The sequence below is a fragment of the Panthera pardus genome, unplaced genomic scaffold (genome assembly GCF_024362965.1).
Source record: "Panthera pardus isolate Hobbes unplaced genomic scaffold, ASM2436296v1 HiC_scaffold_17, whole genome shotgun sequence".
NCBI classification, from domain to species: Eukaryota; Metazoa; Chordata; class Mammalia; order Carnivora; family Felidae; genus Panthera; species Panthera pardus.
In genome coordinates, this window is record NW_026526732.1 from 79,693,138 (window position 1) to 79,714,317 (window position 21,180).

General features: G+C 41.6%; 1 protein-coding gene and 1 long non-coding RNA gene across 2 annotated transcripts in view; one reads left to right on the top strand and one right to left on the bottom strand.

Annotated features, from left to right (window-relative positions):
* Nucleotides 1-21,180, bottom strand: part of SH3BGRL2 (SH3 domain binding glutamate rich protein like 2) — a 156,747-nt gene that overhangs the window by 29,083 nt on the left and 106,484 nt on the right. The gene's annotated exons all lie outside the window — the stretch shown is intronic.
* On the top strand, nt 1,232-20,014 carry LOC109263325 (uncharacterized). The gene is made up of 5 exons (XR_002078158.2): nt 1,232-1,572; nt 6,988-7,057; nt 12,324-12,437; nt 17,118-17,406; nt 19,083-20,014. It is a non-coding gene; the product is annotated as an uncharacterized LOC109263325 (long non-coding RNA).

The following is a 21,180-nucleotide window of genomic DNA, read 5'->3' on the forward strand; positions in this document are numbered from 1 at the left end:
CCTGACAATGGCAGGGTTGAGTGCTGCAACAGAGGCCTCATGGTTCCCAAAGCCTAAAGAAAAAGTCCGTCCTTTACAAAGTGTGCCAACCCTGGGCTAGACCACAGATCTCCATTTCCGGCTCAAAGTTCAATTCCTTAGTGAGGCCTTCCCTGACGACCAGATTTTACATTTTTACCAGTGGCACTCCGTACACACACACCCCCTCTCCAACTCCCTACTTCCCTTCAAGGCTTCATTTTTCACCACAGCACTTAGTATCTGATATACTAGTGGTGTTTTCAGTGTTCTTTCTTTTCAGTATTTCTTTCTCTACCTACCCTAATAGAATATAAATTCCATAGGGTGAGGGATGTTGTCTGCTGTTTTGTTCATTGCTGTACCTCCAGGGCCTAGGATGGTGTCTCGCATATAGCAAACACTCACCAAACAGTTGTTAACGAATACACAGGAACTTCACACATGGAAGGGCTGGCGTGACAGGAAGGCCTCATCCTGACTCAGCAATGTTGGTTCTCTCATCGTTCACCTTACGTATCACCTCCTTGGAGAGTCCTCTCCAACCACCTTAGCTGAAGTTTTATTGTCTAAATCTACTACAATTTTATTTATTTATCTGTGTACTTGATTTTATGCTCATCTCTCTCCCCACAATGTCACTTCTGTAAGCAAGAGACTGACAACGCAAGAGGCGTTCAGTAAATATTAACTGAATGGATGATTAAAGAATTATCACCCCAGCCCTGACATCAAAGATTTCCAGGTGATGTTCAAGAGATCAAACTGAGTTGGTAATTTAATTTAGGAACAAATGTAACTGAAGTTTAGCCAAAAAGGAATGTAGATCAAATGCCAGTATTTCTCAATTAATGCTAAAGCTGTATGATTTTAAAAAGCAGTGTCTCTAGGACGCTACATGTAACTGTAAATTGCCTAAATAATTCAGAACAATCTGTAGACCCTGAATGTGAAAAAAGCTTTCCTTTAACATTGACAATGATATTGAAGAAGAAAGTTGTATGTGACTATACATTTAAATAAATGCTGTTGTCAGTTCATTTCAAAAATTGCAAGTGCATAATGTAGTGTTTTGTTTGGCCCAAATGTTTTAATTAAACTGCTGATATATTTGCAAATTGACGGCAATTGCGAACTAAGCAAATAGGTCAGTATTTCCCTGACTCTGCTTCCAACTGCCACGATAGGATTCTATCACCCCCACCCACTTCCCCCAGTATCTCCAGCAGCTCTGAAGCAAGCTTCGAGGCAGCCATCTTGGTCCAGCTGCTTCAATAAATGGTCTGAATGTGTTCCCCTCAAAATTTATATGTTGAAACCTAACCTCCAAGGTGATAGTATTACAAGGTGGGGGCTATGGAAGGTGATTAGTTTACTAGGACAGGACCCTCATGAATGGGATTAGTGTCCTTATAAAAGAGACCCGAGAACATCCCTGCCACTTTCTGCCATTGAGGACACAGCAAGGAATCCGCAGTCTGCAACCAGAAGAGGGCTTTCGCCAGAACCCAACTGTGCTGGCAGCCTGATCTTGGACTTCCAGCCTTCAGAACTGTAAGAAATAAATTTATGTTGCTTGTAAGCTACCCAGTCAATTTTGTTACAGCAGCCTAAACAAAGACAATGAACCTTTACCCTTTCAACTCCAAATCCTGGGCCTGCTAAAGACCCCAAAGCCTGCACCCACGCCTTGGTAACCTACCCCCACAGGCGCCTGGGTGATAAACTGTCTGGGCTGGTGCTGCTGAATTGGCTGACCTGGCATGAACACTCAGTGACCCATGAAAATCTTAGTGAAGATGTTTGTAGCTCTTTCACTGGCAACCTCCTGGCTCCAGGAATCCCTAGGGACTGGATCTGCGGCCAGGCTAAATAAATTACATTGTACTTCAGTTAGATTTACCCCTACTCTGTGGCACTTTTAAGTAAACTTGCACTCCTTCACTCTCTCTTCTTGTCGGATTAGTTCTTTCCCAGACGGCTGACAATTTATGTAATTAAGTAGCCCTTCCAGAAGAATCCTTCCGTATGCTTCTAGGCATGCCTGGTCATGTTTGAATTCTGGGGTATACACAGCTGTTGCTGCACCTTGGGACCTTGAGAGTCACTAGCAAATAACGAGAAATAATCAATTTGAATAAGATAGTTGTTTTTTTAATTGAGATTTAATGTGCACAATTGTGGGAATTCAAGTTTAAAGACAACTAATTGTGGGAAATCAAGTTTAAAGACAACTGAAGTACAGGCGGATGAAGCATGGAAAACTGGGGGCGAGAGGGGAGTGTGTATTTTTGAGTTAGACTGTCTGGGTTTTAATCCTGGCCCTATCTGTTGGGTAGCCTTGGAGAAATTACAAAGCTTCTCTCAGCATTAGTTGCCAAATCTGTGAAATGGACCCAGTATCTTTTTGCATAGGTTCATTGGGAGGATCAGATACAAAAAGAGCTAAGCAATCCCAGGCACTTGCTCAATTGTTCCATTCATTCAAACACACGAGCTTTTCTTTCGTGGCCCTAGATGGGGCCCTCTGCCAAAAACATGAAATGACTTCTGGGTACTTTCAAAGGTTTTAGGTATTCAATGTAACAGTTCTTTATTTCACTTACTTTCACACTTCAAATACACGTTTTTCTTTTTTCTGACTTACAGCAGATGTAGGACTCATTAGGACCTTTTATGTATCTCACATGGAACAAGTCGAAGGCAGAGGAAGAAAACCAAAAAGTAAAAATTTTCTTAGAACAACACAAATTACAATGGAGAGACTGGACTAAGGGGAAGTAGAGGGAGGGCTCTAAGACAACCCCTTTCCACTACGGAGGGAGAAAAGGACTGATGACCTTTCCCTTGTAAGAAGACCCTTGCTACTTCTAGCAATTAAGCAGAGTATCTCAAAGATACATAATTTCATGGCAAATTCTTTAACAGTTCACTGTTGGACTCACTAGGCATTCTATTGTCATAAAGAGGATGCAAATGGCAGAAAGTATTATGGCAGACACTGGACCAGTTACCCCTTTTCTGTGAAGGCCAAAGTTCCAGAGGCAGACACAGAATCTGAAACAGGCTCCAAGCTCTGAGCTGTCAGCACAGAGCCCGACACGGGGCTCGAACTCATGAACCGCGAGATCATGACCTGAGCCGAAGTTGGACGCTCAATCGACTGAGCCAACCAGGTGCCCCCCAAACACTCTTGTAGCTGGGCACCTCTGTGACCCAGATCTAGCCCCTGAGGTGTGAGCCAAAGTCTGCTGGGTAAAGCTTCTGGTCAAGGCTTTGCTCTCCTGCTCAAGCATATGGATTCAGGTGTTAGGCCCTTTATCCCCGCCCTTCCACCTCCTTTCTGCTTGGAACCTCAGTGTGAGGGCTAGAGACGCGCAGGCAGCTTTTCTGCCATGAGCCAGTAAGCATCAGGAAAAGGCCAAGAGAATGCTAGAAACACAAGCCCTGAACAAATCAGCCTCCAGAATTACAAAGAGAGAAAACTTCCATTCTTTTGAGATCTCATTGGCCATGTTCTCCCTTACCTGCAGGTGAACACATTCCTAACGAGAATGCTCACCGCTAAGGTTTCACTGTTGGGGAGTAGGGCAGGGTGTAGAATAAACCCCAATAAGCCACCTGCTAACCGTCAACATTCTAACACTGTTTAACTAAACAGGAAGTTACACATAAAGTACTGTGTGTCTGGTGTCTATTGCAGTTTATCTTACTAGAAAGCAAATACCAGGTTACCAAGCCAAAGATAGCAGTGCAAGAGGCTGTCTAGCAAGAGATTGAAACCGGAGTTTTAAGGAATCAGAGTGTCAGAAAGAGATGGATTATGCAACACAGGACAATTTTTGAAACAACCAGTATTATATGTTGTATTTTAAAGCAATAAAATTTTAATGATGGAAAAACTTGTGCTTTTTCACCTATGTACCATTAGCACAATCCATGCTACTCAACAGGCACTCAGTATGTTTATATTAAACACAGAAATATTACTGAGTTTGAATAAATACCTTTAACATATTTGCTTTTGAATCAGTCAACATTTTCCGTGCTGTTTTCTTAACCAATTTGCATTAGTTTCTTTTTCCTGTTTTTGTAAGTCATCTTTGCAATATAAGTATTTTTTTATTTAAAAAAAAAAACACCATAATCTCATCATCCTGAAGTAATTATTTCTTATAGTACCTTCCAAGGACACAACATTTAGAAATATGCTTCATAGGGGCGCCTGGGTGGCTCAGTAGGTTGAGCGTCCAACTTCAGCTCAGGTCATGATCTCACAGCTCGTAAGTTTGAGCCCCATGTGGGGCCCTGTGCTGACAGCTCAGAGCCTGGAGCCTGCTTCGGATTCTGTGTCTCCCTCTCTCTCTGCCCCTCCTCCACTCATGCTCTCTTTCTCTCTCAAAACTAAACATTAAAAAAAAAAGAAATATACTTTATATAGTTGCCATAATAACATACACATTTGGGGTAGGATGTTTCAGTTTTATTGCAAATATTTTGTTTTTATAATCTCCATAGTTATCTTATTGCGTGCATACATTCTATTAAGTACTTTAATGTTTAGAACATTATCCTACCATTGGAAATTTAAGTGTGTTCCAAGGATTTTTTTTTTTTAATTAAAGAAGAAAACTTGGGGCACCTGGGTGGCTCTGTCGGTTACACATCTGACTCTTAGTTTCAGATCAGGTCACAATCTCATGGTTCATGGGTTCAAGCCCTGCATCAGCACAGAGTCTGCTGGGGATCCTCTCTCCCTCTCTCTTTCTGCCCCTCCCCTGTTTGTGCTCTCTCTCTCTCAAAATAAATAAATAAACTTAAAAAAATTAACAACTTTTGCATGACCGATGAATGGAATCAGAAAAATGATTACCGCTGTTCTTTAATTATAATGGTGCTCGTCCTCCATCTGCATCTATGTATTTTTGGGTAGTTACCTTTTCAACAATGACAACTGTTACAGCAGACCTGCAAATTGTAGTACTGATTGTTAGCTCACATTGTTCTCACTAAGAAAAACTGTTTCTGATGGGAGAAAAATAATTTTTTATCATTAAAAAATAAAATTAATAATATTGTTTGAACTGTGCCCATGACATTTACTGCTATTTTGTGGACATTTTATGATTTACATCTTTTATTGGCATAGGAGCATATACACAGCATTTATTTAAAATACACACATATGGGGATATGTACTCAAAGAATTTTTAAATTTTTTTTAATGTTTACTTTTGAGAGGGAGAGAGCAAGAGCAAGCGAGCACAAGTGGGGGAGGGACAGAGAAACACACAGATTCCGAAGCAGGCTCCAGGCTCTGAGCTGTCAGCACACAGCCCAACGTGGGTCTTGAACTCACGAACCGTAAGATCGTGACCTGAGCCAAAGTCAGACACTCAACTGACTGAGCCACATAGGTGCCCCTCAAAGAATTTTTAAATTATTATTGGGGTATGTGATCAAAAAACCATTGGGCAATATCTGGGCAATATCCTTTATAATCTGTTTTTTCTTCATACCAGTCCTTTTGCCCTTGAAGACATCACATACTTCCATGACTTCAAATCTCACCTGTAAGACTTAGAAATATATATCTAAACTATGTCTAAAACTTGCATTTCAAAATTGGCATCTTTCACAAGGGTCAATCCCCCAGTTCCAGAGCCTTTCTGGAAATGTATGCTTAAATGTCCCACCATCACCTCAAACTTGATGGCTAAAACAGAACAAAAACAATGTTGTCACAAAGTCAACCCACCAATCCACCCTTTTCCCTGAACTTTCCTGTTTCTATCAACAAAACACGACTTTGTTGATGACTCATCCTGACAGGAGAACTGCCTATACAAGTCCACAACTTAACGTCATTACAAAAATAACCTACCTAAATGAAAACCACACACTCTGTTACTAAACGACATGAAGGGAGCCTCTCTTGTGCTCAGTTGGGTAGCACTAAAAATGGGACAGTGTAAAGAATAAAGAAGGTGGGTGGTAAGTACGGCCAAAGCAAGCTTGGCTCTGAGGTCTGTGAGGGGCCCTGGTCCATCTGGGACTTTGCTTATGATGCTTAGAACACTGTGATAAAGATGCCAAGGGCAGTGGCCTGATCCTCATTTGGGCCACTTAGCTCTGAGTCATGAGCTAGTCCTGGACAGACAGAAATGGATGGATCGTTATCACCTTGGACAAGTTCCTTATTCTATCAAAGCCTTAGTTTCCTCATCTGTGAAATGCAGATCATAATTCAGCTCAGAGGATAGCGATGAAAATTAAATGGCATAATGCTCACAGAGTTGTACACGGCCCACTGAAAGAACCCAGTACATGTTTTAGTTATTATTATAACTTTTATTCTAGGGCCACAAACCTCATTCTCTATTCTGTTCTTTAGCAAATATATTCTGCTAGTCAACTGGGGATACCTGGACCCAGTACAACTCCACAGCCACCTGGCTTCTCTTTCTCCATTCGTTCCTTGATTCACTTGTGTTCATTCCGCAGGGATATTTTGAAGGTCTAGGAGGTGTCAGGCCTGTACCAGGCCTGCCTCTGCCTTACTTCAGCTCATTTGCAAGTGAGCTGTGAGTTACAGGAAGTCAATATCCAGACTATATCCAGACTATATCCAGACTATATCCAGACTATAAAACTTGATTCAAATGGACGATCCACTCTTTAGGATTGTACATTTTAGTAAGAATGGGTTTCCCTTTAAATATGAACATGCTTTCTCACCAGTAGAACATGCTCTTTGAGGGTTTATTTTCCACACAGGTTCATGCTCATGCACATGCTCCCATCCTTGCCTGGGCAGCAGGCTACAGCGGACTGAGAGGGATGAGCACAGAGGAGACCCTTGCACAGGGGCTTGTGGTGAGCAGAACAGAGTTCCACAAATAGATGCTATTCATTGTTGTTTGCTCACAAGAGTAACCTTTTTGATTTTCCCACCTCTGCTGCATACAGGAACTGAGAGGAGGAATGGGAAAGTTAAAATGACAAAGTGGAACAGGGAGAACAGGAGATTTCAGCCAAGGTAAGAATTGACAGATGTCCCCACACTATACTCAGACTTAAAGTCAGTACCGGTGTATTTGTTTTTAAACTGGTGGTCAATGTCAATTTAAACACCTTTTTATTGTGAGTCATAGTTGTCTCTCTTTTGGAATCACAGATTAAGATCAAGAAGTTTATGTGTAATTAAATCCAATCACTTCATTTAGTTCCCTAACTGAAACTTAGGAAGGGTGTCAGAGTGTATGGTCTACTGTCCTTGAGTTGAAATAATTCAGAACAGATGAGAGAGAGGTTGCCACTGCCCTGCCACTGGCAGAACAATTGTTTCCACAAACTTGGCTCTAACCACCATTAACGAAAACGTCACCCGTACGTATTTCCTGATTGGGAACAAATATTTTCAGAATAGCTTAGTCAACTCCTTTCACATTCCGGATCATGGGCTGGTGAGACATTATTTGCTTCTAATTCTTGGCATAATTTTAAAAGATAGCTGAGTAGGACAATACTAGGACTGAATGAAAATTTAAAAGATAAGTCTGTAAAATCTGCCACCTTAAGCTTAGTTGTTTCATTTTTCAAAACCATGCTTACATGTTTAATCCCACACGATGACTTGTTCATGTTAAGAAACTAAACCAGTATCTTTCCCAGCCCCCCTCCCTCTCCATGACTGCTCCATCAGGAGCTCCAACAGCCAGACCTTCCTCCAGTTTCCTAATAACCATGAAGTCATCACCTCCCTTCTTTCCTTCAGCTGCCAAGTCCTTCAAATTCTCCTCCTCCTCCTATCTTTCCTATTTCTCCCCATTTCTAAAAATTTTTTTTTTTTTTAACGTTTGTTTATTTTTGAGACAGAGAGAGACAGAGCATGAACAGGGGAGGGGCAGAGAGAGAGGGAGACACAGAATCGGAAGCAGGCTCCAGGCTCTGAGCCATCAGCCCAGAGCCCGACGCGGGGCTCGAACTCACGGACCGCGAGATCATGACCCGGGCTGAAGTCGGACGCTTAACCGACTGAGCCATCCAGGCACCCCTTTCTCCCCATTTCTAAAGGGCCTATTCTGCTACTGGCCAGCCAGTAAAATTCTGGGAGTCTCCCGGAAATTTACTGTCCTACCCACTCCTACCCTTCTAAAGGCAGACAAGAGTGTTCTTCTCAAGCACATATCACTATCTTTTCAGAACTTTAGAATTCCTCATTGGCTCTTGATAAACACTGTAGAAAGACAGCTACACAGCGTCACACTCTTAGATTTCCAGGCCTCTCACCTTCAGAATCCTGGAATCTTGAAGTATACTGGATCATACATGACGCCTTCCAGCCAGAGAACCTCAACTCACACCCTAGACCCTTTCAGAACTGAATACAGCCTGTAATCTCTTCTCTTACCATCTCTTTTCCCTAAATTATGCAAGTTTACCTTGTTTGGCAAGACTTCTACACACATCTGAGCCCAAACACCTTGCTTACATCTTTATTTTCTACCTTCTCAGACATTTTATACTTTTTGTAGAGCTACACACATATGAACACATATTGATGTCACTTACGGTATTAGCTGTGTGTAGCACATCTCCCAAGAGAATTATCCACATAGCATATACTCAAATATCATCTGATATGTTGTCTCTGGGGCTTGTGGGAAAGAACAGATTCTAAGGGGAGGACTGGATGCTTAAGATTTACTCACATTTCAGAAAACCAGAAAATTCAGAAGATCTTAGTGACGGTACCACTACCCACTTACCTGCCCAACACAGAAACCTGGACTTCATCTTTGATTCTCCCTGATGATGCAATTAATCAAGTCATGGCCTTTCTTCTTTCAAATTTTTTCTTGAATCCATCCACGCTTCTCCATTTTCACTCCTACTACCTCATACCAAGTCATCGTCTCTCATCTACAGCTTCCTGTGTCTTCTCGTAGCCAGATTTCCTTAGCCAAACCTCTTTTCACAAAGAAGCTAGTATTTTTATTAAAGTATAAACTTAATGGTTTCAGATCTCTGTTTAAAAACCTCTCAGTAACTTCCCATTAACTTTGAGATGAAAGGAAACTTCCATGCCCAGGCCCACAAGGCCCACCTCTCTGGCCTCATGCCCCTCCTCCCTCCCCCTGCAGCAATGGCTCTCGACCCATAGGTACATCTAGATCACCTGGAGCGCTTGTCAAAACAGATTGTGGGGGGTCCTGGGTGGATCAGTCGGTTAAGTATCCGACTTCTGCTCAGGTCATGTTCTCGCGGTTTGTGGGTTTGAGCCCTACACTGGGCTCTCTGTGTGACAGTTCAAAGCCTGGAGCCTGCTTCGGATTCTGCATCTCCCTCTCTTTCTCTACCCCTCCCTGTCTCATGCTGTCTTTCTTGGTCTGTCAAAAATAAATACACATTAAAAAATTAGAAAAAAAAAAACTTGTATTACTTAGCAAGGTGAGGCCATAATAAAACATTATCAAATGGAATGAAAGATGTGGTTGGTTTGATTTTATTGTTTTTACATTCTCTATCAAGATTACATGTTTAGTTCCTTAAAGAAAAAAGTCAGTCAAGTATAAAATATGAATTCAGAATGCCACTATTTTATAAGACTATCTATGAAAATTACACACAATTGCTCATACACGTGCCTCCTACTAATTAGAGGATACTACATAGAAGAGCTAGTCTAGCAAAACTTGCTATAATAGTCAAAATCCTCTGTAGTAAGGAGGAAATCCTGCTGAGGACAGTATTTTCCACAGGCAAGAATCACCGGCCTTCAGCCAAAAGCCATGCCGTTATTGATGGCCGGAGATACTACTCCATACACACTGTGTTGTTGTTTTTTTTAATGTTTTTATTTATTTTTGAGAGAGACAGAGAGAGAGAGCGTGCACGCACAAGAAGGGGAGGGGCAGAGAAAGAGGGAGACACAGAATCAGAAGCAGGCTCCAGGCTCTGAGCTGTCAGCACAGAGCCTAATGTGGGGCTCGAACTCATGAACCACGAGATCATGACCTGAAGTCAGACGCTTAACCGACTGAGCCACCCAGGTGCCCCCACACTGTGTTTTTGAATATGTTATTCTTGTTTCCACATCAGTTAATCCTCAATTGTGTAGAAAGTGATCCTAAGAGATGATCGAGAAACTACTGCCACTTAGGTTTGAAAAGCAATTTGGGGGACACCCGATCGTTTTCACAATTACATTTTATAAGGCATCATATAATTAGTCCACATTTCCTTTGTAGGCACAAACTCATACCTCTATGAGAAAGTCTGGATGCTCTTACTTACATTCTGTGCACCTGTCCTATGTTGGGTTGACCATGTCATCAGCTCAATCCTCCCTCTTTGGGCTACCGAGGAAAGCTATGTGCCATTTCTGCTAAAAACTCCAACCATCTAGCTTCAGCCACACATTTGATTCAGTTTCAGTCCCACACAACTGCCACTGGGAGCTCTTATAGCTTTCTCAAATCTCCACAGGCATGCACCTTTCCCACAGATGACCCTAAGTCCTGCATCAGGTAAGATGAAGTCTTAAAGAGTACTTCCAAATTGTGGTGTTTCCACCTCAAATTTCTCTGTATCTTCAGCCATATAATTCTCCATTCCATCTTGACTCAAGAGAGTAAGTGGCGAAATTAACAAAGGAGAATGAGAGAGAAAGAGAATCTTGGGGGGTGGGGGAGAAACAGAGAGGGAGCGCGCCATCCACAGAGAGCCAGAAAAAAGAAAAACCAAAGTCTCCTTAAAAGGTAAAAGAGTCTTTGTTTACTCACAGATGTTTATGAGACCTTGTGGAGACCTTGCAATGTGCTAGGCTGCCCTAGGAACTAAAGGAATATAGGTGACAAAACCAGGTCTCTAATTTGCTGCAGTGCATAGTCTAATGGCGGGGGGGGGGGGGGGGGGGGGGGTGGAGGAAGATAGGGCTTGTTAATAACTAACTTTCATACGAAACTGGCAGTCATGGAGGGGTGCCTAAAGAGCCAGGGCAGTACTATGTGGGAAATGTAGGGGGCAAGGCCATGAAGCTCAGGGATACGTATGCACAGAACAAAAGCCCAGTATCAGAAATCTAAAAAGGAGGAACATACGGGGCACCTGGGTGGCTCAGTCGGTTCAGCGTCCAACTTCAGCTCAGGTCATGATCTCACAGTTCGTGAGTTGGAGCCCTGCGTCTGGCTCTGTGCTGACAGCTCAGAGCCTGGAGCCTGTGTCGGACTCTCTGTCTCCCTCTCTCTCTCTGCCCCTCCCCCACTTGTTCACGCGCGCGTGTTCTCTCTCAGATAAACATTAAAAAACAAATTTAAAAAGACTTATAAAATAAATAATAAACAATAAAAAGAAGGACTATAAATTAAATGGCTCCTAGGATGATAGGGGGAAGAAGCCTCCAGGTGGGTATTCTATGGGAAGGTAGAGAGAAAGGAAATGGAAGGCAAAAGATGGGGGCAACAAGGGGACAGAGGTAGGAGCAAATAAGCTACTTTCTCCTGGAATTAGAGACTGTGGTTTTCTGGATAATTGAAAGCTCATCCCTTCAAACACAAATTTATTTTGACTTTATTTTAAACTATTTTTAGTTTAGAAATCTTTCTAAAAGGCACCACATGGGTTCCTGCATTGTTTAGCAGAATACATCAAAGCAAAACATGCCAAACCTGATTTAATCTGTTCTGGATGAAGAATCATCATTATAATCCATTTTTCGTACTTTGATATGGTGCACTGACATTCTCAGGGCCCACTTATGTGTAAAAGTCTGTTATTTTACTCTATACCAACTAGAGCCTGCAACTGTGCTTCTGGAATTCTCCAGTTCTGCCTCCAGGAGGCAGCTGTCACTTCTCAGAGCTTCCCTTGGTGACTCCTCAATGGAGCTGAGAACACTGCTGTGGCCTCTGTCACTCAGTTGTCTGAGGTGAGGCTCTGAAGGGCAGACCCCCGGGCCCACAGCCCAGCCCCAGCCCCAGAGTATGTGGAAGAGGCCCCTCTGCTTCCTGCCAGGGCTCCAGCTTCATTCCACATGGGGGTTCTAGAATTCTGATACGTGCATAAGGGAAGTAATACTATAATAAAATTATCTCTAATAACATCGATTCTTCATGCCACATATTTAAGAAGCAGTGAAATACAGGTATCCCCAGTTTTTGAAAGTTCACACTATGCCACTTCACTTCTATGAAAGACCTACATTAGTACCTCTTTTCACTAACTGAAAGGAATCCAAAGACGATTTTCACTTTTATGAAAAAGGCAAACGGTGAAAACAGCATTCAGCAGTTGTTTTGCAGGAAGCCTTTACAGAAGCAGAAGGCACCCCAGCAGCGAGACCAGCACCCCCAAGCTCCTTCCCCGGAACTACATACACTCAGCAGCTCAGCATCAGGCCGCCACAGCTTTGAACCGTGAGCATCTGTGCTTTAATCTCTATTTATTTTGTGCATCTGTTAGCAAGATGTGTCGTAAGGTATCAAAAAGCCTAAGAGAGGTTACTTTTTAGGGTTTGGGAACACTCAAAGTTTTTTCACATAACTTAATGGCAATTAATTAATTGCTTCTTCGCTGTATGCTATTTCAGCTTATGAAAAGTTTCATAGGAATGCTCTACTTTGGGAGAGCGGGGGAAACCTATAAATCCTGTCCCTCACGGCCTTTTGTTTTCCAAAGCAGACTTCCAAGTACATGTTTCATACCAATCCCACTCCCACATGGTCCTGAACTCTTGATAAGCTTGATATTTGATGCAGAAGCTACAGAAACAATATTTCTTTTTCATTCATTCAATAAATGCTACATGCCAAGTTTTCTAATAGGAAACCATTGAGGTATAAAAAGATGAATAGAACAGCCCTGACCTCCAAGAACTTAGAACTTGTAGTTCAAAGAACCTGGGTACAAGATAATTCTAACCAAGGGTGGGAACGTGTTGAGGCCCCAGGACAGCAGTTCCACAGGCTGCACCGTGGAGGGCTGCTTCTACAGCCAAACTGGAGGGAGGAGAAAGGGAGGCCAGGGGAAGACTTCACCGGGAAATGGGAGGGCTTCAAAGAAAGGAGGGGGATCTGGTCACAATGCAGGGTGAGCACAGGCAGAGCAAATGTTATGAAAAAAGGCACAGAAGGCAGAAGGTAAAAAAGCCTAGTGTATTTATATAGTAGTCAAAGGAACAGAGAGAGAAAATGCTGCAAAGGTAGGTGAGAATCACATCACAGAGGGCCCAAAACGCCAGGCCAAAAAGCTAAGCCTTGAAGCTGTAAGCTGAAAGGAGCCAAGAAGCTCTCTCTCCTTTTTAGAAGCTCTCTGCACCTAACACACAGACTTAATCTTGTTAAAAGGATGAAGCCTATTTCTCCCCTTTAATGGAAAAGGAATTCAAAAAGTGAATTATTAATCATCTCACCCCTGTTAATTATTTCTTAAAACCAAGCTTGCTAATAAAACAGTTCTGTGGAATTAAGTACAGCGCTTCCGTTTGTCTTGACCTCACACTATAGGAAATACATACAGGTGGAAAAGGAGTCGTCTAGTCTAAAACAAAGGGCAGCACAGATATACAAATCAAATTCACTCTTTTGACAAAAAAGAACAGAGAGGGTAACATCTATTCCAGTTCACGAGCTTATACAAAATATTTTAGGGGAAAAAAACTTAATTTTCCACTTTATTTATTTAAGTGAAATTTTATTTTAGTGAATAAAAATAAATGAATTTTATTTCTTTTTATTTAAGTGAAATTTTCTAGAATCTTAAAAACAGCCACCTTCCCAACTCAAAAGAGGATGCTATTTTTCTGTCTAGCACTGATATGACTTTCTTTGTCCTCATCCAAATAAATATACCTGCCCTTGAGACTTACCTACAAGATAGATAATTTCAGCATTATATTCCATATGACTCTGTGTTGCCTCTGTTTTCCATGTTCATCTTATCTCCCCAGTCAGATTAGTTGTTATCTGGGATGGGAAAGGACCATGCCATATACTCATTCTGCATCCTGAATATGATCAAACACTGTGCAATACAAGGTACTCATAAATATATGGGAACTGATTAACCAAATTAATTTCTAAAATATATATCCTTAAAGGCTCAATTCTGTATTATTCATATTGGTTCATATGTGGAATACAAGAAAAAAATTAAAAATTCAAAGCTAGAAGAGCTCTTCAACAGAAGGATCTAAACCAGTTCTTAATAAGTATCAACATTAGTTATTAGAGAGATGCAAATCAAAACCACACTGAGATAACACCACACACCCACTAAAATGGTTATAATAAAAAATGCAGACAATAACAAGTGTCGGTGAGGATGCAGAGAAACTGGAACCCTCATACATTGCTAGTAGGAATACAAGATGAACAGCCACTTGGGAAAACAGCTTTGCAATTCCTCACAAAGTTAAACATAGAGTTACCATATGAACCACCAATTCTTCTCCTAGGTATATGTCCAACAGAATTAAAAAGATGATTACACAAATGTTCACAGCAGCATTATTCATAATAGGCCAAAAGTGGAAACAACCCAAATGTCCATCAACTGATGAATGAATGAACAAAATGTGGTATATTCAGACAATGGAATATTATTCAGCCATAAAAGGAAATGAAGTATTGATACATAGTATGACATACATGGACTTTGAAAACATTAAGTGAAAGAAGCTAGGCATAAAAGGCAACATATTGTGAGATTCCATTTATATGAAATGTCCATAATAAGAAAATCCACAGAGACAGAAAGGAGATTAGCAGCTGCCAGGGGCTGGGGGAAGGAAGGAAAGGAGTGACTGCTAATGGTCATGGGTTTCTTTCTGGTGTGAGGAAAGGTTCTGGAATTAGACAGTGGTGATAACACAGGAAATATACTAAAACCCACTGAAACGTAGAATTGAAAAGGGTGAATTTTATGGTATGTGAATTATATCTCAATTAAAAACAACAATAACAGCCTGATGAGAAACGTGAAGCCCAGAGAAGCTAAGTTTCTTGTCTAAAAACACAAAGCTGATTAAATGGCATCACTGGGGGGGGGGGGGGGGGGGGGGGCGGGGAGAAAAGAAAAAAAAAAAAAGTTGGTAGAGCATGTGATTCTTGACCTCAGGGTTGTGAGTTCAAGCTCCATGTTGGACACAGAGCTTACAAAAACAAAAAAACAAAAAACAAAAAAACACACACAACTATATAAAACAAAAACAAACAAACAAACATGCCATCACCAGAACCAGATTCAGTCTCCCAACTCCCAGTGCAGTATTCTAGGTCCATGTTGCACTGTTCTAGAAATATTAGGACAAGCAGTGGAGACTTGAACAAGTAATTTAATGGCTCATACCACATCAGAAGAGAAAGATGAATGAAATGACCTCTTCAGTTCCTTCTAGTTTTAAAGCAATGTGAGTCTTCTCTTTGTAAGCATTTCCTCTCTGCTACTATAGATTAGAGCAGAGGTTCTCAACCAGGTATGATTTTGCCCCCAGGAGATATTTGGGAATACATGGAAACATTTTTCATTGTCACAACTACAGACAGAGGATACTCCTAGCACCCAGCAGGTAGAGACCAGGCATGCTGTTCTGTGTCTGCAAGGCACAGGATGACCCCACAATAAAGAATTATCTAGACCTAAATGTCAACGGGGACACTGGTGATTAAACCTGGCATAGGGTGTGATCAACTTCATTTTTAAGCTATTCCAGGAAGTTCTGTCCTAGAGTTTAATGACTTCAAGCAGCAGTTCTGAGGTTAGAATGACTGAGAGGTCATCACCAAGTACAGACAGGAAATAGACACTTTTTACTTCCCGGAATAATTAGGTTCCATAGAGTCAAACATTCAAATGCCACAGTAGTCAGGTAGTCAACATAAAGGAATAAAGTCAACAAGCACCAAATAACCATTTAGGACTATTATTTCCTTTTTTCCACAAAAGAAAAAAAAAAAAAAAAGCAAAAACAAAAACCTTTCACTGACTTCCATTCTTCATGAAACAAATAACCCTCTCAATATAATCTTGTGGTTTCCCACTTTTGATAAACATACATGCCAAAAAAATACTTCCTACTATATAGGCAAAAGAACAGCACAAGCTCAATAACAAATGGCTCAGAGTTGGGAAGACAGGGAGAATGGTAGGGGGTGTGGAGAACCCCAAGGGCACATCATGATGAAGGGGCAACTTTGATGGATCCATGCCATGATGGAGTGAGGCAATGGGTGAAGAAATCTTCAGATGTCTCAAGAAGAGTAGGAATTCTAGATTGTGTATGTGGAAGAAAGACATCACCCAGTATTTAAAATCTTTGGCTCAAAACCACTTTAAAATACTGTGTTAACTCAAAAAAGAAGGGGTTCTAGCCTCTGCAACTAGAGACCTCTAGCCTACACTAACCCTAATAAACAATGTCAGTTTCAGGTCTTCCTACAGATGTGTTCCATCTAACTCAGGACCTATTGTCTAACTATAACAATAATCTTTTTCCTTAATTAAATCTCAATAGCTTATTCAGAGTTGAAGACTCACAAAAGACCACAGAATTACTATAGACTTAAATGTAAATGAAATCCATAATATTATTAATGGCTGCCTCGTCATTAAGCTCCAACAACTTTACAAGTGGGGATACCGAGATCCAGAGAAGTTAAAAGACCTGCTAAGCCACCTTGCCACTTAGGAGCCATTATTTGAACCCAGGTCTTTCTATTTCTAAAATCCACATTCTTAGCACTTATCATCTTGCTTGTATCACACAAATTTCTTCTACCAACTATGTTTATGAGGTTCCCTCAGTAAACTGCATGTACAGAATCTGATCTGAGAAAGAGGGATGGCTGACAATAAGCAAAGCACAAAGATTAGAATTATTAAACTGGGCAGATGAGGTGTATGAATGTACTCCCACTCCCGGGGGCCCCTCCTGCCTTCCCATGCATGGTGACTGCATCCCCACAGGCCCTCCTTCCCTCCCCTATAACCACCAACAGCCCTGCCTTTGGCCTCCTGCTTTCTACCCACTCTTTGCCTTGAACTCCGACCGTAGGCTGCAATATACTGATAACCTCTTTCCACCCAATTATTTACAGGGAAGAAAACAAGGAATGATCAGCCCGTGGAGAAAATGTCTCCCAAGAACCGAGAATCCCAAGCAGAAAGAATGATAGCACACACTTGCACCACCACCATTTGTTCCAGTAGATCTCATGTTGCCCAAAAGGTCCCAAGAGATTAAATATCTCTGCCCTCGACCCCATCCCGGCCAACCTTTCCTTCTCCCACATCAGCCCATTACCTTCCCACTCATCCTGCTCCCTCCAGCTCAATACATCAAGTCAGCTCAACTCAATCACACAAAGCAAGAGAACTGCATTTGAGGTAAATCATGCATTTGGTTTCAGGACATTCAGTGAAATATTCAACTGTGTCTTCGGAGCACTGTCTGTTCCAATTTCTCTTTAACCTCTGACTCCTTCCTCTGGGACATGACCACTAGGAAAATGGATGGCACAAATCTAGTGTCTGGACTTTCTGGATTCTATGACAAGGCAAGTTATTTGAAATTTCTGAGCTTCAGTTTCCTATTCTACTAGAGAGAGTGAAGGGGGTGAGGGGATGAATATGAATGGCTACCATGCCAAGTTACTTTGAGGAATACAAATGAACAAACATAAAGCCTTGAGGACTTCCTGCACATGGTGTGAATGGTAGTTGTTGTTCTTGTTACTATTAAAATTATTATAGGGGTGCCTGGGTGGCTCAGTCGGTTGAGCGTCCGACTTCGGCTCAGGTCATGATCTCATGGCTTATGAGTTCGAGCTCCATGTCGAGCTCTGTGCTGAACAGCTCAGACCCTGGAGCCTGCTTCGGATTCTGGTGTTTCCCTCTCTCTCTACCCCTCCCCCGCTCATGCTCTGTCTCTCTCTCTCTCAAAAATAAACATTCAAAAAAATTTTTTAATTATGAAATATTAGCTTTCCATTCCAACCATATTCCTTATATCTTTTTTTTTTAATATTTATTTATTTTTGAGAGAGACAGAGACAGAGCTTGAGCGGGGAAGGGGCAGAGAGAGAGGGAGACACAGAATCCGAAGCAGGCTCCAGGCTCCGAGCTGTCTGCACAGAGCCCGATGTGGGGCTTGAACCCATGGACGGTGAGATCATGACGTGAGCCGAAGTCGGACGCCCAACTGACTGAGCCACCCAGGCGCCCCTATATTCCTTATAGCTTTTATCAGTCTCTGCAGAAGTAAAGCCATTGCTTTCATGTGCCGAGGACACTATGGCTACATTTACCTGCTCAACCGCTGAGTGGGTACCCCTGGAACTGCTCCTTAGCAGTCCTGCCCTTTCCCCTTTCTTTAGCTTGAGCTTACGCACTGTTATCCTAGCCTGTTTCTGGGTGTCCAAGGCACAGGTTCTCAGTGGCCTCCAAGCAAGGGCTTTTCTTGTGGGTAATGTAGGATAAAAGTACTGGACAAAAACTCTTATGACAGGGAGGGGTTCAAATCTGGATTCACTGAACCAAAGGAACCAAAGGATCCTTGTTAATCGCCCTCAATATTCTCAGCTGAAAAATGGGTATAGTAAACACAGTTTGTAGGGCCATTATAAGGATTAAATAACCTGTAGGAAAAATCCTACCACATTCTGGGCACAGGTAAACACTAACTTGTTCACCTGACCTTCCAGTGCTCCAAGGCTCAGCAAGGTGGACAGGCATATCTGAGGGTCCACCTATCCAGTGTCTTTCTCCCTTTCTGTCTCCACCAACTTTTCTCACAAACCACCCCCCCCACCTCTTTTACCACCACCTACCTGCCCATCTGCCACAGAGGGAAGCTCCCCACAAACATTTCACTAGCATCAAGATCCAGTGTTCAGTTTCACAGTCATGATAATCACTGTCTTCACTTACTTTTATTAAACAGAGAGATCCTGGCCCTTCTCTACCACCCTCCCCCTAGATTTGGGGTGAGATGTTTGCAGAGAATATTATCTATCCATCAATTCAACTTGGTGTCTCATATTTCTTTTCCCTTTTACTCACAGACTCAAAACACTCTCCATTCAGTTATGCATGGAAGAGCCGAACATAGCACTGGCAAATACGTGGCATAAGCCCTGGTCCTCCCTCCTCTGGTGCCAGATCAGACATCAACAATCACACCGTTTTCCAGCTGATCCCAGACAAAGCTCCAAAACCCCTCTCCCAGCTCTCCAGGCAGCCACCATCCATCAGTCAAAGCTATCAGTTGAGATAAGATCTACTTGCTAAGTATAGGAAGACTTAAGTCAAACCAGGACTCTATATTCACGTATTAGGTACAGCAAAGAATAGTGACCAACTGCACAGTAGTAAGCACTCTGTAGGCAATGAATAAATATGTTCTAGTGACTTATGCACAACCTGCCATGCACCTATAAAATGTTCAAAAATTACAGAAGAACTCTAATAGGGTGATTTGTTTGGGGAATGACCTCAAATTATAACTCTTTTATATTTAAATTTACTAAAAACTCTAAAATTATGGAAATGCAAACTGGTGGAGCCACTCTGGAAAACAGTATGGAGGTTCCTCAAAAAATTAAAAATAGAACTGCCCTACGACCCAGCAATCGCACTACTGGGGTACAGGAGTGCTGTTTCAAAGGGGCAGGCACATGCACCCCAATGTTTATAGCAGTGCTATTGACAATAGCCAAAGTACGTAAAGAGCCCAAATGTCTACTGACTAATGAATGGATAAAGAAGATGTGATATATATCAATGGAATATTACCAGCGATTAAAAAGAATGAAATCTTGCCATTTGCAACAACGTGGATGGAATTGGAATGTATTATGCTATGTGAAATAAGCCAGTCAGAGAAAGACAAATATGATTTCACTCAAATGTGGAATTTAAGATACAAAACACATGAACATAAAGGAAGGGAAGAAAAATAATATAAAAACAGGTAAGGAGACAAACCATAAGAAACTCTTACAGAGACAGAGAACAAATTGAGGGTTGTTGGTGGGATGTTGGGTAGGGGGATGGGCTAAATGGGCAAGGGGCATTAAGGAGGACACTTGTTGGGATGAGCACTGGGTGTTATATGTAAGTGATGAATCATTAAATTCTATTCCTGAAATCATTATTATACTATATGTTAACTAACTTGGATGTAAATTAAAAATAAGAAAAAAATAAGAATCAAAAATAAGTAAATACTCTAAAATTATAGCAGCATGCGTCCTTGGCTTAGTAGGTACTATGTACTATATATAATTTTTTGATGATTAAAGATCCAAGGTTATAATTTAAAATTTTTTTATTTTATTATATTAATTAAAAATTTTTTTTATTAAGCCCCTGCCTTACCCATGAAACTATACCGACTCCCAATGATAGCTAATCCTTGGATGGGGCAGAAGGAGGTGCTTGGCTTGAATATTAGCTAACTAACTCCAGAATTAAATAAATCAGCAAATATTCAATCCAAATAGTTACTTTGACTAGTAAGTAGTTTATTTATCATAAAAGGTCAGCACAACCCAAAACTTCTGTCAGCTGGGGACCCAGGCTGATGGAGTGGCCAATTCCCATTCAAGGAACTATCATAACGAATATAATTAGGAAAGAAGAGAACTAGTAAGCTTCAAATCACATAGGAATGCCATGAATGAAGACCATACTCCCACTCCTTGTGTAACTCCAAAAAGAAAACAAACTCAAAAAAAGCTCAAAGCTACATTGGTTGTGTTGCTTTAGGGTTTTTTTTTGTTTTGTTTTGCTTTGTTTTGTTTTTTTATATAGGATTGGTCTGCTGACTTTAACTGTATTTGCATTTACCAAACACCATTGAACTGACCTGTCAAGCAAGTCACTTAATTGGCTCTCTCTTCTTCTCAGCCCTCCACTCCCAAAGCCACTAGGTCCAAGATGACAAAAAGCCAATTCCAGATCTGAGTCATCGCTGGTAGGATATGGAAGCACGTCCTGAAGTACCTAAAACCCTCTGCCCTCAGTCCCAGCCAACATTCCATTTCCGGCTTCAGGAGTGCTGAAGCAATGCTGGCAGAGAGCCACAAGGGTCCCACAACAAGAGACACACCCTGATGTACACCGCGCCCTGCCCTTCTAGTTTCAGGGGTCAGTTCCAGG